This window comes from Theropithecus gelada, chromosome 12 (assembly GCF_003255815.1).
Source record: "Theropithecus gelada isolate Dixy chromosome 12, Tgel_1.0, whole genome shotgun sequence".
Taxonomy (NCBI): Eukaryota; Metazoa; Chordata; class Mammalia; order Primates; family Cercopithecidae; genus Theropithecus; species Theropithecus gelada.
This window is the reverse complement of record NC_037680.1, coordinates 10,875,976-10,894,814: the sequence shown is the minus strand read 5'-3', so window position 1 is coordinate 10,894,814 and position 18,839 is coordinate 10,875,976. Positions and strand designations below refer to the sequence as shown.

The 18,839-nt window shown below is 40.0% G+C and overlaps 1 protein-coding gene across 3 annotated transcripts in view; it reads left to right on the top strand.

Moving 5' to 3' along the window:
* Positions 1-18,839, top strand: part of NCKAP5 (NCK associated protein 5) — an 835,293-nt gene that overhangs the window by 742,973 nt on the left and 73,481 nt on the right. The gene's annotated exons all lie outside the window — the stretch shown is intronic.

Sequence of the window (18,839 nt, the reverse complement as noted above, 5' to 3'; positions counted from 1 at the left end):
GCTGCCCTGGAGAGGAAGACTTTGGGAATAAATTCCTGACTCAGCCTTAATGCTGTCTTGACAATAGCTGGGGAAAAAAGAAGAGGAAAATGTGTCCTCTGAAGATTGTGAATCATTAGTTTGCACTCATGTGGCTCAGGGACTTAATTCACTATTTTTGTGTCCCATGAATCCCTCAGCTTCAAATTACAAAAGGGTCCCAGTTGTGCTTCTAATACTCCAGAGAAGAAACTGAAAGAAGGAATTGATGTAATGAGAATGGCAGAAGGTTAGTATTTTCTAAGATTGGGCAATAGGTATATGAGGATATATTACAGTTTGAGTACATTTGACATTTACCATAATGAAAAGTTAAAAAACAGTGCAGACTCAGGTTAACAGTACTCCTTGGAATCTGGCAGAACCCATCTCAAATCCTCTCTCAAGGTACCCACTCTAAACTTTACTTACAAATGAAGTTCCAAGTAAAATTAACTCACAATAGAAAATCAATGAAAACATGAGGGGGAAAAGAATGACTCATTAGTGAGAGTCAGAAAAAACAATAATACATAGAATGAGACCTGCAAAGACTGCAAAACTGAGAATTATCCAATATAGAATATAAAAAGATTTAGTACATCTAAATAAAAATGGAAATAGAAGTTAAGAAAGGAACCAAAAAAATCTTCCAAAAAATTAAAAGTTGGTAGATAGTGTTTATCACAGCTGAAGAGAGAATTACTTAACTAGAAGATACAGTTGAAAAAATTACACAAAGTGCATCACAGAGAAACAAGGAAGTGGATAATATGAAGGAGAAGTTAAGACACATCAAAGAAAAGATGATAAAATCCACCTACATCTAATTACAGCTCCAGAAAGAGAGAATAGAATGAAAAGGACAGACATAATATTCAAAGAATTAATGACTAAGAATTTTGCTGAATTAAAGAAAGTTACCAACCCTCAGATTCGGGAAGCCAAATTAGCTCTAAGCAAGATAAATAAAAAGAAATCTACACTTAGGCACATCTTGGTGAATATGTAGAACACCAAAAACAAAGGAAAGATATTACAACAAAAGGAAAATACAGATTACCTAGTAAGGACTGACAATTAAAATGTCAGTGAACTTCTTTCTGATAACAATGAAAACTGGAAGACGTTAGAATTGTATCTTCAGTGTGATTGAAGATATAATTTGTATCTGAGATAAAATAATTAATTATTGGCCTAGAAGTGAATACTTAGTGGAACTACACTTCAAGAACAAAGACATTTTCCAAGGCTAGAAAAAAAAATAATAAATTTTCTACTAGTAGATCCTCACTAAATCAACTTCCAGAGAGTTTACATCAGACAGGAGAAGAATTATCTCAGGAAGATCTGAAACACAAGAACTAATAAATAGAGACAGTGGTAAATACTCTATATATAACAATAAAAGTACATTATTAAATATGTCAAAGGAGAAATAAGTCCTGAGCAATAATAGAACTGGAAATGAGTGGGAATGGGCAGTAAGCAAGTAATGTCCTTATATTGTTAAGGAAAATGATTAATATATTAGTTTGGTAAGTTATATTTGCATGTGAAAAGTTCTAGGTTAAATTTAAGGGTAGAAATAAAATATAAAATTTCCCAAGTAGTGGAAAAACTAGGGGGAAAATGAAATAGTGAGGAGGAGAAACACAAACCAAAAGAAAACATGAAAAAAAAGAAAAATATAGAAAAGCTGGACAACTACAAAGCATAAAATAAAAGGTAGAAGTCTGAATATAGAGGATTTATAATAAATGTAAATAAACTAAAATCTCTAATTAAAAGGCAAAGATTATCAAGCAGCTATAGCTGTTTAGATATAATAAATGTAAATATCAACACAGGAAAATTGAAAGTAAAAGGACAGAAAAATAAATACCACACAATATTTAAGAAAAGAAACGTGGTATAACTGTATTAATAACAGAAAAAAATATATTTTAAACAAAGACTTTTTGAACTGTACTCTTCCGTGAGTCATGAAATCGATTTTGTGAGTTAAGGTTGGCATTTGTTTTTGTTTTCTTTTTATTTCTTTTTCCTGATGAAAATATTGGAGTGTCATACAAGCATTAAGGAAAAATATTGTGACATTTTGGTAACATTTATAAATAGATACACATATAAAGATGTACTGTTTATGATATAAAAAATAATATATTACTGTGGATAGTAGTCTACAAAGTTTGGAAGGCATGACCCTAGAAAAACTCTTAACAAGTATATCAGGAAATACATAGCACAGTGATTGTAGTAGCATTGTCATCAAAGCAAAAATTAGAAAATAACCCAAATGTTCATTGACAGTAGAAAGGATAGACAAATTTTGAAATACCTCTACTGTGGAATACTATACAGCAGTGAAAATTAATGAACTTCAGCTGCATGTACCATGATAGATTCATCTGAAAAGCAATGTTGGTTGAAAAAAAAAGCCAATTGTAGCAGAACACTTACAGGATGATTCTATTTGTTTAGTGAGCAAAACTAAACAATATGGTAAGAAGGAACAAACAGCAAATTAATGAATAACATGAAATTAACAAGATACTTTATCAAGGGGTAGTGGTGGTTGAAGGATGTAATCAGAGAGGAGTACATGAGTAATTTAAAAACATGGTTAAAGTTGTTAGGGTGGGTTATGATGATGATTTAAATTTAATAATTTAATAATATGCATTCCTGTATTTGAAGTAAATTTTGTAATTTTTTTTAAGTTAAAAACAAAAACACCATCCAAAACAAAATGCAACACATCTATGGGCCACATCAGCCTGCCTTTGGTTTGCTCTTCTGATCTGTGCCATTCATCCCCCATCCCAATCCTCTTTCTGTCTACCCTTGGAGCAGCTCTTTGGCATCACAAGAAAGATGCCAAGAGGAGAGAGAGCGGGAAAGAAAGGGATATGTCCCCAACACAACTATAAAGTTTCAGGTCATCATTCTGAAGCATATCAGGTGTCGGAGGAGGAGTTAAAAACAGAAGTTGTGGGTTGAATTTTCATCTTTGTCCTCCATTCTCCCACAGATGATTCCGAGTTTACTAGACATTAAAGATAGGTTGAACTGTCTGTGGTTTAGGTGCTGTTAAAACTAGCATTTCTTATGCCAGAAGGGAATAAAAAATTAGCGACTGAAAAGCAGCAGTGATTCATGTATTTGTTTTTTTAAGACTGGCAACAAATGACTTGTAGATTTACAAAAACCCTATAATCTAGCTTGGAAGTCACTGTCCCTGTTCTAAGAACTCAATCACAGGTACTTAGTGAAAAGCCACATCCATGAAAATGATCCACACATTCATTCCACCAGTGCGCCCAAACCAAATAGGGTTCATTTGCCCACACACAAAGGAAAGCCCAACATCACAGCACCAGTCTCTTGCAGAGAAAAGTTTACTGCAAAGCAACCGAATGAGACAGGAGACTAACTCAAATCTGTCTCCCATGCCAGCCTAAAAGCAGCATACTGAGGGGAGAAATTTCAGGAGGAGGATTTCGGGATTGGCGAGTGATTGGTGGAGGAAAGGGCGAAATTTGTAAAATCCCTAGGGTGTGTGCAGTTGTCTCTTCATGCCTCTTCATGAGTCACATGTGCAAATGCAGGGGGAGTTGGTCTGAAACATATGGTGGAAATTCCAGCTATTGTGTCTGGAATTGTTGGGTTCTTGGTCTCACTGACTTCAAGAATGAAGCCGTGGACCCTCGCGGTGAGTGTTACAGCTCTTAAAGATAGTGTGTCTGGAGTTTGTTCCTTCAGATGTTCAGATGTGTCCGCAGTTTCTTCCTTCTTGTGGGTTCATGGTCTCGCTGACTTCAGGAGTGAAGCTGCAGACCTTCGCAGTAAAGGCAGTATTGACCCAAAGAGTGAGCAGCAGCAAGATTTATTGTAAAGAGCAAAAGAACAAAGATCCCACAGTGTGGAAAGGGACCTGAGTGGGTTGCCACTGCTGGCTCAGGCAGCCTGCTTTTATTCCCCTATCTGACCCCACCTACATCCTGCTGATTGGTCCATTTTACAGAGAGCTGATTGGTCCATTTTGACAGAGCGCTGATTGGTGCATTTACAATCCCTGAGCTAGACACAGAGTGCTGATTGGTGCATTTACAATCCTTTAGCTAGACACAGCCTGCTAGACAGAAAAGTTCTTCAAGTCCCCACTAGGTTAGCTAGATACAGAATACTCATTGGTGTATTTACAAACCTTGAGCTAGACACAGAGTACTGATTGGTGTATTTACAAACCCTGAGCTAGACAGAGTGCTGATTGGTGTGTTTACAATCCTTTAGCTAGACACACCCTGCTAGACAGAAAAGTTTTCCAAATCCCTACTAGGTTAGCTAGATACAGAGTACTGATTGGTGTATTTACAAACCCTGAGCTAGGCAGTGCTGACTGGTGCATTTACAAACCGTTTGCTAGACATAAAGGTTCTCCAAGTCCCCACTAGACCCAGGAGCCCAGCTGACTTCACCTAGTGGATCCCCCACTGGGCCGCAGGCTGAGCTGCTAGCCAGTTCTGTGCCTGCGCCCGCATTCCTCAGCCCTTGGGCGGTAGATGGGACCAGGGGCTGCGGCGTAGGGGGCGGCGCTCCTCGGGAAGCTCCCGCCGTGCAGGGGTGGGGGGCGGCGATCGGGCATGGTGGGCTTTGGGTCCCGCGAGGAGGCAGCTGAGGCCAGGCGAGAATTCCAGCGCAGCGTGGGCGGGCCCTCTGCAGCTGCTGGCCTGGGTCCTAAGCCCCTCACTGCCCCGGCCGGCGGCGCCCGCGGGCAGTTCCGACTGAGGGGCCGCGGAGCCCATGCCCACCGGCCACTCGCGCTGGCCAGCGAGCACCGCGCGAAGCCCTGGTTCCCGCCCGCGCCTCTCCCTCCACGCCTCCGGGCAAGCAGAGGGAGCTGGCTCCGGCCAGCCCAGAGAGGGGCTCTCACAGTGCAGTGGCGGGCTGAAGGGCTTCTCAAACATTGCTAGAGTGGACGCCCAGGCCGAGGAGGCTCCGAGAGCGAGGGCTGCTAGCATGTTGTCACCTCTCACTACGGTGTTAAAAGGTCACTTATCTGGCAAGCAAGTCTATTCTGTGCATATTCTAGTTAGCTATATTGGTTCCAACCAGTTTCAGCCAGTTTTGCCATGTAGCAAGCCAAGGGGATTTCAACAAGCCCTTTCCTTATCTGCCATCCTGTAAAATAACATCAAGAATTCCTGTTAGTCACCAGTTTCTTTAATCCACAGTTTCACCTGGATTCCCAATGATATGTCCATTAAATCTGGCATGTTTGAGAAATACATTAGCTTGAGAGAGATGTAAAATGCTAGAATGATAAATCGGGTGAGGGCTGTGGCAAATTGTGGAGATGAAAATTGAGTTGTTTAATGAAATGTGTGACTGAGAAAAGTAGGTAGAAGAAGGATCTTGAGAACAGGGTGTTCTTGGCTTGAATGAATCCTTAAAGAGGATGTTCCTTAAAGAGGATGTGCCAGAGAAAAAGAAAATGGGATATAGGGAAAGGAAAACTATGTATGTTTCCAGTTAATCTGTTACGGGGTGGAACTGATCTGGGTACTTTTTAATGAGTCATAGACATGCAACCAGGGCTTACTGCTTCTAAAGAGAAATCCTCATTTTTTGAAAATGGTAGTGCCTGGAAAAATGACTTATCAATGTCAGTCTTAATTTCTTTCATCAGCCCATTGATAGAATGTGAGAAGAGTCATTTAGCAATCATCTTATCACTGGTACAGTGTCTGCTCCACTCATTTTGCACAGGATCAGATAAAAGGATGATGTTTGCTTTATCTTTGCTTTGCCACCTTCTTGCAGCTAAAAGCTTTTCAGGAAGGGGGAAGAGCAAGCTGAGAGGTTACCAGGTTATGAAACATGGTTACAGCCAAGCCAGGAGCATTGAATCAATTTCCAATATGTTTCTTATGTAGCTCAAACCTATACTCCGGAGATGTTATTGTTTGATTATAAAAGCTGGAGGAATTTGAAGAGAGACTTTCATGCCTTGGTGATAAACAGTCTCTGCCTGTAACTCAATTGTGTCAGCTCCCAAACAGAGGGGAAATATACTTTAAAGTGAGTTTCTGCCCATTTGAAAACTCAGGCATGAGTTCTACCTTCAGAGCCATTTGGAAGGAATCCTAAGTGTACAAGAACATATTTGGAGTGGGCACTGGCCACCCTGCTTCCAAACGAATGTGTCACATTTCCAAAGATGTCATTTCCGCTCACCATTGACGCAGTCAAAATGTTTTCCTGGTCTCAAAGTATTTATCTATAATTCTGCTTCAAAACATGTTTAGATAAATCAGTTCCTTTCGTATACAACTTATAATTTTTTAAAAAAGAACTTATTCTCTGGGTTATAATTGAGTCAGGTTTTTCTAAGGAGATTTAAAAGTGATGGAGAGACAGTGTAATATGGTAATGAATGTTGGTGGTGGCAGGGCAGGAAGGAATCAGAAGCAGAGTTTTGGATTCTGTCACTTAGTTCAAAATGCTTCGTCTCTCTCTGTCTCTGTGTCTAACTCTCCTCGACCATAGAGAGAGGGGTTGTTCTAGATACACTCTAATGCTTTCCCCTGGCCCAAATTTCTGCAACTTTTTGAGGGAGGTAGGTGTACTACCTGAACTTCAAATTGTCTGCCCTTTTCAAGTTCCGATTTCCTGAGGCTCTGTGGAAAGACAGTGTTTCAGTCATCAGATCTAAGTACACTAGAAAATTTGCAAAGCTTATCCAGCTATTTCTGGACAGAACTTAGACCTTCTTGGTAATGTTACCAGCATGTATTTGCCTCGAGTTTTGCATTTTTGAGTGTACTTTCATTGATTCCTGCAAGTCTCACAGCCTGGGTGCTATGGTCACAGAGGCCTCCTGCAGTTCTTCCTTTGCCAAGGAACTGAATAGGCTCCTGAACCTCTTTGAGCCCCAATGCCTTCATCTGCCAAATGGAGATAATAATAATAATAGTTGAAGCATTATGGAGAACATTAAATGTGCTTTTGCATCTGAGTGTTTGACACCATTCAAGGTGCTAGCATCAATCTTCATTGTTATTATAGTTATTATAGTTATTATTATTTTGAGATGGAGTCTCGCTCTGTTACCCAGGCTGGAGTGCAGTGGCACGATCTCGGCTCACTGCAACCTTCACCTCCCGGGTTTAAGCGATTTTCCTGCTTTAGCCTCCTGAGTAGCTGGGATTACAGGCGCATGCCACCATGCCTGGCTAATTTTTGTATTTTTAGTTGAGACGGGGTTTTACCGTGTTGGTCAGGCTGGTCTTGAACTCTTGACCTCGTGATCTGCCCGCCTCAGACTCCCAAAGTGCTAGGATTACAGGCATGAGCCCCTGTGCCTGGCCTTTAGTTATTATTAAAAATGATTGTCTGAGATAACGGTAGCTAGATACCATCTTTCTGAATGATGCAGAAGGTATGGCATAAAAAAAGCATTGTGCCTTGCCCGTAATTCACCATGAGTTGGTAACAGGGTTCATACTGAAGAATAGAATGCCTTAAGGATGGATGAACTTGGTCTTAAAAGTTCCTGGCCATAAGCCTCACACATGATGAGAAAGGCCTAAGATGGCTTTCTGTTTCTCCAGCCAACTCTCAAGCATGGGATCCCCTCTTACTTTAGGTGCCTAAACCGCAACCACCAGGCACATGCAATATCTCACCCCAACTTGCTACCCATTCACTGCCTTCATCCTCTTCCTCCCAGACTGTCCTCACGGCCTGGGGCTTTGCCCATTAAGTAGGTTCTAGCCAGTAAGAAGGAGCTAATGGGAAAAATGCTAGCTGCTCCATAGGTAGGGGTGAGTCAGTTTCATTTTCTGGTACTCAAACCCCAAGGCACAGCCATAAACGAAGTTCACTTCAGTTACTAAATATTTATCAGGCATTGACTTCATTCCAGGCATTGCGCTGAACCCTAGGGCTATAAAAATGGAGAATACATGGGCTTTCCATTTGATGAGCTTATCCCATCTGCTTCTGAACTAGAATTCTTCTTTACATCATTTCCTGAAACTTTAATTGAAGAATGAATCACTCTAATATCTTGCCTCAATATTGAACTCTATGAAAAGTTCATATTTCCCTGGCCTGTTTTTAAAAAACATTCTTTGGACATTACCAAAAAGACTTGATGTCTATGTATAATCCTGTCATTGTAAATAATAAAGAATGTACGTGCCTTAGTAGTTCCCAAATTATGTGAACTTACTCTTCTTGACATGCTGGCAAAGACAAATAATTTCTTTAAAACAGATGGCATGCAGAGCCATTGTTGAAATGTCAACTCTGCTGCTGTTTATTGCCCTACTTCTTCAGGGAGTGATTTGCATATTGGATTCACCTGAGCACTTGGTCTGCAGTGCAGAGGAGTTGGGAAGCTTAGTTGGTTATTACTTCCTAATAAACCCCTTAGATATTACAGTGAGGTATGGTAATGACAGAAGATGGAAACATGACTATTTTTGGTGACTGTTCAACCTATGTGCATTATTGTCTTACTTGAATAAAATAGTAGGATGGCTTTGTTTGATTATTTACAGTGTTATTCAGGATTATAATGACATTTACAACAGTCTAGTTTGTGGTCCTCCAGAAGTCCTTGCTGTAACAGAAATTCAAGGGCAAGTAAGTTACCAGCAAGTACAGGAAAGATCGATAGGGGAAGTCAGACAGAGAAGAGAAATCAGCCAATAAAAACATGTTATCATGCCAGCTACCACCAGGACCAGACACATAATTTGCAACATAAAATGCAGAATATCTTGCTCAAAAACTATTAGAATTTCAAGACAGCAGCAGCAGGTCACAAGGCCCTGTTTAACTGTGCATGCCGCAGGCACATGTCTTCAGCCTGGCTACTACTTTAGCTTAGCCTGTGGGAAACCCTGGAGTATAGAATGCGAGTCTCAAGAGTTTTCTCACCTGAGGAATGAGGGAGCTCATTCCCATCTCCATCTCCAACTCCCATCACTGATTATTCCTGGGCTGCTTCTGGAGCTGTTACCTTTGGGCAAAGAGATATGGCTCCCAGCAATTGGACATGCTCAAGTAGTAAGCCCTGCGTGCCACCCAAATACCAAGGAATCTCCTGGGATCCAGAGCCAGGGCCAAGTGTCTAAAAATGAGCTACCTCAAGGAGGGAGCACCTGCTGAAGTCCCCCCTTGAAGAACATTCCCTCAAAACCCTTGCTTTCTCCCTGCTGCTGAGTCAACTCTTGAATCAACCAGGATGTCCATCATTTCTACAGGTGGAAGTTCTACCATATACTAAAAGTGTGGGGAGAGAGGACAGTAAAGGCATTCTCCTGAATTCTTAAAAATGCAGGCACATTTGTTTTCCAAAAATATGACCCTAAACAAGCTACTTTCCCTCTCCACCCCCTGAGCCTCCTTTGTCTCATCTGGGAAATGGATGTAGAATTATTCTCAGACCATTTCCACAAGATTTAAGGAGTCTACATCAGAAACATATTGGGAAAGTAGTTTCGAAACACCAGTTTAATTCCTAAGTAATAACAATGTCTCTTCAAGCTTGGGGTGGGGATTAGTAGCAAGGTGGCTTTCTTGAGTTTGTATTAAATAGGCCACCTTTCATCATGTGTTTATTCAAAGGAGGCATAAAAATTGTGTTTGAATTAGAAAATGTTTTCTCCTCATTTTGGCTCTTTAATCATTGCTGTGTGCCACAAACACCCTCTCCTTAATTCCCGTGATGGTCAATTTCATGTGTTGACTGGGCCCTGGCGTGCCCAGAGATTTGGCCAAACACGATCCTGGGTGTTTTCATAAAGGTGTGTTTGGATGAGATTAACTTTTAAATTGGTAAACTGAGTAAAGCAGATGGTGCCTCCTTATGTGGTGGGCCTTATCCAATCAGTTGAAGGCCCAAGCAGAAAAAAAGGCTAATTCTCTCCCAAGTAAGAGGGAATTATTTTTCCTGCCTACCTTTCAACTGGGACATTTGCTTTTTCCTGTCTTTGTGCTTGAATGGAAACATCGGCTCTTCATGGGTCTTGAACTTCCTGGGCCTTTGCACTAGAATAACGCATGGGCTCTCCTGGGTCTCCAGCTTGCTGGCTTACCCTGGAGATCTTGGGAATTGTCCGCTTTGGTATCATGTGAGCCAATTCTTTATTTATACACACACATCCTCTATTGGTTCTGTTTCTCTGGAGAACCTTCACTTAAGCAACGGCATATAATTAGATTTTAACAGGATAATTAGAATATCAACTAGAGGAAGTTGAACTGCTGTCATCTTTCCATGTTTGCTTCACCCAGGCCAAGGAAAACTAAGCCAATAAACTTATTCTACAAACTGGTCAGGGGGTGGGTAGAGACTACAGATGCCAAGATGCAGACACCAGCCAGCCTGAATCATCATCCTTTATGTAAAGCAGTGGTGCAGGAGCCCTAGTGAAGAGGCTTTGATAAAAGACTTTCCGTTTAGCCCTCTGAGTTCATGTGGAACAAAGCTCGATGCTTTTACTTTTTAGACTGAGTCTGAATTGAAAACTCATTTTGATGTGTGTAAGATGTGAGCCTCCTCGCAGAGGAGTATGGCTTCTGCAGTGGTGTTCATTCCCCTCACCGTAAGGGGACCAAAGATGCCAGAAACCTGTGCATGTTGGAAGGGCCCAAGGCCCCTAAAACCTGCATGCCCGCAAATGGTATATTTATTCAGTATGCAGTTGCAGATGCCTATTAGAGAGAATTTGTGTTTTAGAGCAAAGCTTCTCTATGGGCAAAAATGATGACTTCAGGCATGCATGAGATGCTCCTGCTGAAATCAGTGGGAGTTGGTCTTCATGTAGATAATTGTGCTGACTGGCCAGAATACAGGATGACAAGTAGTGCACTGCATTTTACACTTTGCCCTGCTCTGCAAGAAGACTGGTCTGCCAGGCAACCCAGATTAAATGGTCTTTTCCCCCTTGAACCGGTGTGTCCAGGATTCCACAGTGGGCAGGCTGCTGTGCTGAATTTGCACCAGGTCTTCCTTTGTATATCTAAGTTGTATTGAATGGTGGTATGAAACTGCCAGGTAGAAGGACAATCCACTATGCATGGTGTGAGAAATCCCCACTTTTCACCAACCCCTGCCTGAGAAGGCAACACCCTAGAGACACATGAATGGACCTGCCTTCTCTTCAGTAATTGCACGGGGATCTTTTAATCCAGACAGATGTTGGGACCAGCAACTGAACCCTGCTAAGTTGAATCGAGTGTCCTAGGATGATGGAGGCCTCGAAATAGGAGAACAGGCTGTAGGCATGTACATTGCTCCACAATAAACCATACCCGTCAGTGAGTTTATATTTACAAGGATAGATAACAAACTGGGCTTCTGGAAGAGAGTTCTGCAGGCATATGGAATACAAGTATCTCGGTCCATTTGTGACGCTATAAAGGAATACCTGAGGCTGTGTTGGGTAATTTATCAAAGAAAACAGGTTTATTTGGCTTGTGGTTCTGCAGGCTGTACAAGCGTGGTGCCAGCGTCTGCTTTTGTTGAGACCTCAAGAAGCCTCCACTCATGCTGGAAGGCAAAGGGAAGCAGACACCACGTGGCAAGAGAGGAAAGAAGAGAGGAAGAAGTGCTAGGCTCTTCTTAACAACCAACCTTTTGGGGGTAGAGGGAAATCTTTCTCAGGAACTAAAGGTGAGAACCCACTCCCTCCTGCGAGAATGGCACCCAAACTATTCATGAAGAATCCACCCCTATGGTCCAAACACCTCTCACCAGGCCAGATTTCACTGGGGATCAAATTTCAACATGAGACTATAACAAGAAGCTAAGAGGCCCTCTTCTGAAACAATAAAGGGGCCGAGGTGTGTCTTTCAGAGTGAAGTTTCTCCTTCCCGGGCACATTTAAGCAGATGTAGCTGTCAAAAACCTTTGAAGCCCTAGCATGTTCTGCTCTGCCGCAATCCTCAGGACCCCACAGGGAGACCTGCTCAGTCTCTGCCTCATTCTCCTCATTTGGCTCTATCCTTAATTCTTTCCAAGTGTGCTTGGGCTCCCTAAGTGTCCTGTGACTTGCTTGAGCTTGCAGAGACATTTTCAGCCTTTTATCCTGAAGCTCTCTTAGCTGCCCTGGCTTTCTGCTTCATCCCACCTGCAGCAATGCTACTCACTATAGTTTTCCTTTCTACTTCCCAGCAACTCTGCTCACAAACAAAATGTTCACGCTTAGCACTAGATATTTCTAATGTGGCCTCCAGCATCACTCTTCTGTTCAGCTCCCGTGTCTTCTCCTCACCATGGTTACTCTCCTATTATGATCTTTTCCCATGCTGTAACTCCGCTCTTTATTTTAGGAGCACCCCCAAGACGGTACTCCCAAGTCTTCACATTTGGAAAAATGAAAAGCGTCTTTGATGCCTTTTCATCTCTTTCTCCTTGTCTCCATAAAATACACGTTTTCTAAAGAAGCAACAGCACATTCAATATTATCTGACATATAATGATCTCATTCTGTTGAAAGGCCAAGTTATGACAGTTACACTGGATGATACCAACACATATTCTTGATAGTATCTTCTGAATTTTCATATATTGGCTTAATGTGAAAATGATTGTTGCATCTTCTCATCAAATTTTCTGTCAAGTCTTGCTTACGCTTCCCGAACACAAAAAAAGACAAAAACTTTGCAAGTTTCAAACTTAAAATGCAGGGTCAGAGGTGCTAAACTTACTCCTGAGCCTTGACATCTTTCATACAACTTTCCTAGCTTTTCAGAAATCAAAATAACACAACCTAAACAAAAATGATCCTGAAACAACCACACGTAAGTTTCAGTTATAGTTTTGCCGCTTATTAACTAAACAAACCTTTGCCTCAGTTTCTGTATCTGTAAACTGGATATACTGATTTTTGCCTTCCCCACTCAAAGCATGATTGTTGGGAGGATAAAAGGAGGTGAAGCTCATGGCCGCATAGTTTAAATGTAAAGCGTGCCCAAAGTGCAAGGGACTTCTTTGTTCCAGCCCGTTGGAACTCTAGTTGAAACACTGTCTTGTGTGGCTAAGCGGACATTTGAAGGTTTTTTCCCACATGTCATTTGTCTTATGTCTTTTAAGGCAAAAAAAAAAAAAAAAAATGCTATCTTTTTAACACTCTTGCTTTAAAAGCTCAAAGACCAAAACCTCTTCTCATTAGGTCTGTTAGAGTAAATACAGGTAGGAAGAGCCAAAGGGCCTGGGAATATGGCTTGGTAGTGCGTTGATGGTAAATGTGGAAAAAGAATTTTAAAAGAACAATCTTTTTCAACTTGAGATTTTATTTTAGGAAGTGAGATTCGGTTGGGTGCAGCACCTGTAATCTCAGCACTTTGAGAAGCCAAGGCGAGTGAATGACATGAGCCCAGGAGTTCAAGACCAGCCTGGGCAACATGACAAAACCCTGTCTCTACAAAAAAATACCAAAATTAGCCAGGCATGGTGGTTTGCACCTGTAGCCCCAGCTACTGGGGAGGCTGACGTGGGAGGATGGCTTGAGTCTGGTAGGCAAAGGTTGCAGTGAGTGGAGATGCAGTACCACCACACTCCAGCCTGGGCAACAGAGCAAGACACTGTCTCCAAAATAAGAAAGAAAATGAGATTGAAGAAGAAAAAGAAAAAAAAAAGAAACTACATCACACCAAATAGGTTTTAAGGTATATCAGACTATGTATTTATTTTAAATAATAGCTATAAAACCTCATTAGAAAGGAAATGCTGACAAAAAGTCTCTTGACTTGGGCTGGGCATGATGGCTCATGCCTGTCATCCCAGCATTTGGGAGGCCGTACGGGTGGATCACTTGAAGTCAGGAGTTCAAGACCAGCCTGACCAATATGGTGAAACCCCGTCTCTACTAAAAATACAAAAATCAGCTGGGTGTGGTGGCATGCAGCTGTAGTCCCAGCTACTTGGGAAACAGACAGGAGAATTGCTTGAACCCAGGAGACAAAGGGTGCAGTGAACTGAGATCACGTCACTGCACTCCAGCCTGGGTGACTGAGTGAGACTCCGTCTCAAAAAAAAAAAAAAAAAAAAAAAAGGTCTCCTGACTTGGTTTTAAATGGTTCACTAGAGTCCATAAGGGAGTAGTAATTGAATTAGAAAAAAATTCTAAATACTAAAAGAGGGAACTAGAAGATAAATATATCCTAGCAACATAATGGAATTTCTTCGAAACAGGGAGAGTAGGGTAAAGGTATAGTTGTTGCAGAGCAGCGCAGAGAGCTCTGGACTTGGTGTTAGAAGACCTGGCTTTGAATTCTGGCTTCTGCATATGTGCTCATGTCCCTAAGAGACATACGTTCTCTGTGCATGTGTTTTATCTGAAGAATGGAAAAATTACTCCATTTACAGGCAAAGTGTTGCTGTAAACTCAACTGAAGTAATGACTAAGAAAGAATGTAGCAGACGTTTCTACTCCAGGAGTGAAGCCTGACAAAGGCGGTCTGGGCAATCTTCCCTGCCAGTGATTGGTTCAGAAATTCAAGCCTGGGCCAGTCAGTGAACAGCGTTTTCCAAGAGACACGAATTGGTCTGGGAATGAGGTTATGACCTTATTTGCCTAATTTTCAAGGGACAGGTGGTTGGAGGTATAGAGAAAGTCACGCAGAGAATCAACTTCTCTCTCCCTTAGACTTGGGAATGTGTGGCTGACTAGTATGGAGCTACTAAAGCCTCCTGCTAACAGCTTGAAGATAAAACTGATACATAGCAGGGACACAGTGAAGAGAACTGCAGGCAAATAGAGGCAGAGGCCCTGGATTAAGGCAGCCCTGAAGCTTGGCTCTAATTCTGCACTGTGAGCTAATACCATTCTTTACCATTTAACATGTTACTTTCCGCCAAGAGCATGCTTACTGATTCAGTATGCTTGGTAAACTGAATACAGAAGAAGGTACTGTAACCACGTAGCAATCAAGCCTGAAGCTTTGAGGTTTGCACAGGCATTAATCCAAATCCTGGCTTTCCTACTTATAGCTATAGGCCTATAGGCAAGTTACTGACCTCCTTAAACTTCAGTTTCCTCATAGGTAAAATGTGTCCATTACACATTGCATAATGACATAATACAAGTGAAGCACCTGCCCAGTAGTAAATAATCAACAAATGTTATGCTGCAGAAAGGTGAGGTGTAAGGGAGGTCAAATGTATTTGCATAGAGCACATATAAGCTACCTGTAAGGTCCTGAATCAGGGGTTCTGCTCCTTAGAGGCCCCGTTTGCAGAGGAGAGTCTGGGGCACACAGCTATGGAAACCAGGGATTTTGGCCTTCTTCCAAGCTAAAGAAGTAGTGGGCTGCGGGACCCCTCACATCCTCTCTGATGCCTGGGATCCCCACCCTACTGGAAAGAGGTTGATGAATAAGAAGTCCTGAGCTTTAGAGTCAGGCTGGCAGTTCTTCAGGTGACCATTTCACTTCTCAGAGTTCTGCTTTCCTCCCCTGTAAAGTGAGGATAATAATAGCTATTTCCAACAATTATAGAAAAGATAAAGGCATTCACAAAGCCCTTTGTGAGCTGCCTAGATCTGGGATTAAGGAATAGCCTCAGTCTTGTTCCCTGGTGACTCTTGAAGACCCTTTCATGCCAACACCACTTTCAGATGCCTCTAATGATTATTCAAGCGTGTACCCTGGGGAGAGCACAGTTCCTCTGCTCAGCTGTGTTCAACCAGATTTTACTGTTAGATTTCAGTATTTTTTTTTTTTATTGGCAGTCTGGGTATAAAATCTTTAGAAGCCGGTTCATGGAGGTATAATTTACATATAACAAAATTCATCCTTTTGAAGTGTATAGTTCAATAAGTTTTTGTAAATGTACACAGTTGTATAACCACTATCACAATCAAGATTTACAACACTTTCATCACCCCAAAATAGTCCTTTATACCTCTTACACCCAACCCTCTCCTAATACCACTGGTCCCAGGGAACCACTGGTCTGCTTTCTATCTGTGTAGTTTTGCCTTTGCTAGAATTTCATGTAAATGGAATCAATTATAAAATATATAATATTGAGGGTTTAGTCTCTCTTAATAAGCATCATGCTTGTGAGTCATCCATGTTATATCAGTGGTTTTTTAGTTTGTTTATGTTTTTATTGCTCATTACTATTTTATTGTATGAATGTACCACAATTTGTTTATCCACTGGCTGATAAACAATTTGATAGTTTCCAGTTGGGGCTATTATATGTAAAGCTGCTATATACATTTGTGTATAAGTCTTTGGGGGGATATATAACAGTAAGTGTCATTTCTGTGTTGCATGATGGGTGTATGTTGTTTGCTTTTTAATTTTCTTAACCATGTCTTTGAAGACAAAATTTTTAATTTTGATTAAATCTAATTTATCATGTTTTTATTTTATGGTTGATGCTTTTTTGCTCTATTTAAGAAATTGTTGCCTAATCCAAGGCCACAGAGATACTCTGATATTTTCTTCTAGATGTTTTGTGGTATTAGATCTTGTGTTTGGGTTTATGTGTGAATTTTTATATACAGTGTGAGGAAAGCAGTGAGGTTTACTTTTCTTCAGATGAATAGTGTTTCTAATACTTTCTTTCTTCCATTAAATTACGTTGTCATCTTTGTCAGAAATCAATTGAAAATATATGTGTGAGTCTATTTCTGGAATGTCTGTTCTGTTCCACTGACCTGTATGCAAATCCTTACCCAATACCACACTCTCTTAATGAGTGTAGCCTTATAAAGAATTCAGGTAGTGTCAGACCTCTGACCTTGTTTTACTTTATGAAAATGTTTCCATTTTCACATATAATTTTAGAATCAATGTGTCAATGTCTATTTTTTTTAAAGCCTGGTAGTGTTTTGATTAAGATGTCATTGAATCTGTAGATGAATTTGAAGAGAACTGACATCTGAACAATATTGGGTCTTCTGATCCATGAATATGGCAGATCTCTCTATTTATGTCAGTATTCTTTAAATTTATCTCTACAATGTTTTGTACATCTTAGTGTACAATGTTTCGCCATTTTATAAGATGTGGTTTTTTCATATTTTGATGCTGTTAGAAATAGTATTGTTTAATTACCAATTATTTATAATACATGCTAATACAATTGATTTTGCTACATTATCCTTGTACGATGTAATCTTGCTAAACTCACTTATTAGTCCTCATAAAGTTTTGGGAGATTCCTTAGAGTATTCATGTGTACAATTATATCATCCTCAAATAAAGACAGTTATACTTTTTTCTTTCTAATCTCTATGCTTTTTATCTCTTTTCCTTGCCTTGTTGCACTGGCATTAAGTTGCATTATAATGTTAAATAGAAGTGGTAAGAGCTAACATTCTTAACATGTTCTCAGTCTTAGTGGGGAAACATTCAGTCTATTTTTTCAAGTATTTGTTATCCGTAGGTTTTCTGTAGATGCCGTTTTACACTTTTACAGAATGAAAACGTTCTCTTCTATTCCTAATTTGCTGATAGTCTCTTTTTTTTTTTTTTTGTCTGTCATCAAAGGATGTTGCATTTGTTAAATGATTTTTTCTATGTATTTTGAGATAATCATGGTTTTTCTTTTAATATTGATTTATTTTTAAATGCTAAACAAATTTTACATTCTTTGGGTAAATGCCACTTGGTGAGTAATTACCTTAATTATGCAAAAATGCTTAATAATTAGCAAATCAGTTATTAAACATTCTTGCATCCGTTTTCATGAGTTATATTGATCTGTATTTTTCTCTATGTGTGATGTCTTTGAGTTTGATATCAAGGTAACATGGTCATTATAAAATGATGTGGAAAGTGTTTGCTCTTCTCCTGTTTTCTAAAGGAGTTTATAAAGAAATGATCATTTTTTTCATCCTTATAAATTTTGTGGAATTCAATAGTGAAGACATCTAGGTCTATAATATTTCATGAAAATATTTTTAACTCCAAATTCAATTGCCTTCATTGATATAGGACTATCTGGTTTATCTTTTTTCTTGAGTGGGTTCTGGTAGTTGGATTTCTTAAAGAATATTTCCGTTTTATCTGAATTGTAAAATGGGTTGGCTTAAGTTTGTTCATACATACGTATTATCTGTTATTCACTGGAAGATCTGTAGGGATGCCTCCTTATTCATTCATAATATGGAGAATTTTTGTCTTTGCTCGTTTAGTCAGTGTTTAGTCAATGTAGTTGGAGGTTGTCAGTTGGATCAGTCATAGCAGATAACCAGCTCTTTGTTTCATTGATTTTTAAATTGTTTTTCTTTTTCAAAATTTTCTTAATTTCAGCTCTCATTTTTATGTCTTCTGCTTACTTTATGTTTAATATGTTCTTATTTTTCTAGTTTCTTAAAATGAAGTCTTAGAACACTTATTTTAAGCCTATCTTACTTGTGCTATACATTTTCATTAAGGCACTGCTTTAGCTGCATTCCATTGTATTTTCATTCATTTCAAAATAGTATCTTATTTTCCATTTAATACACAGGAAATTTGGGAGTGTACTGTGTAAGTTGTAAATGTTTGGAAATTTTTCCAGACATCTTTCTTCTGTTAATTTCTGGTTCAGTTCTCTGATGGTCAGAGAACATATTTTCCATGGCTTCAGTGATTTCAAATTTTCTAAGGCTTGTTTTATGATGAAGGCTATGGTCTGTCTTAATCAGTGTATAACTAAAAGGAATATGCATTCTGCCCTTGATGGGTAGAGTGTGCTGCACAATTCACACTGGTCAAAGTTGTTAAATTATATTGTTCAGATCTTCTATACTTTGTGATAGTCTCTCTACTTGTTCTGTTAATTACTGAGAGAAGACTTT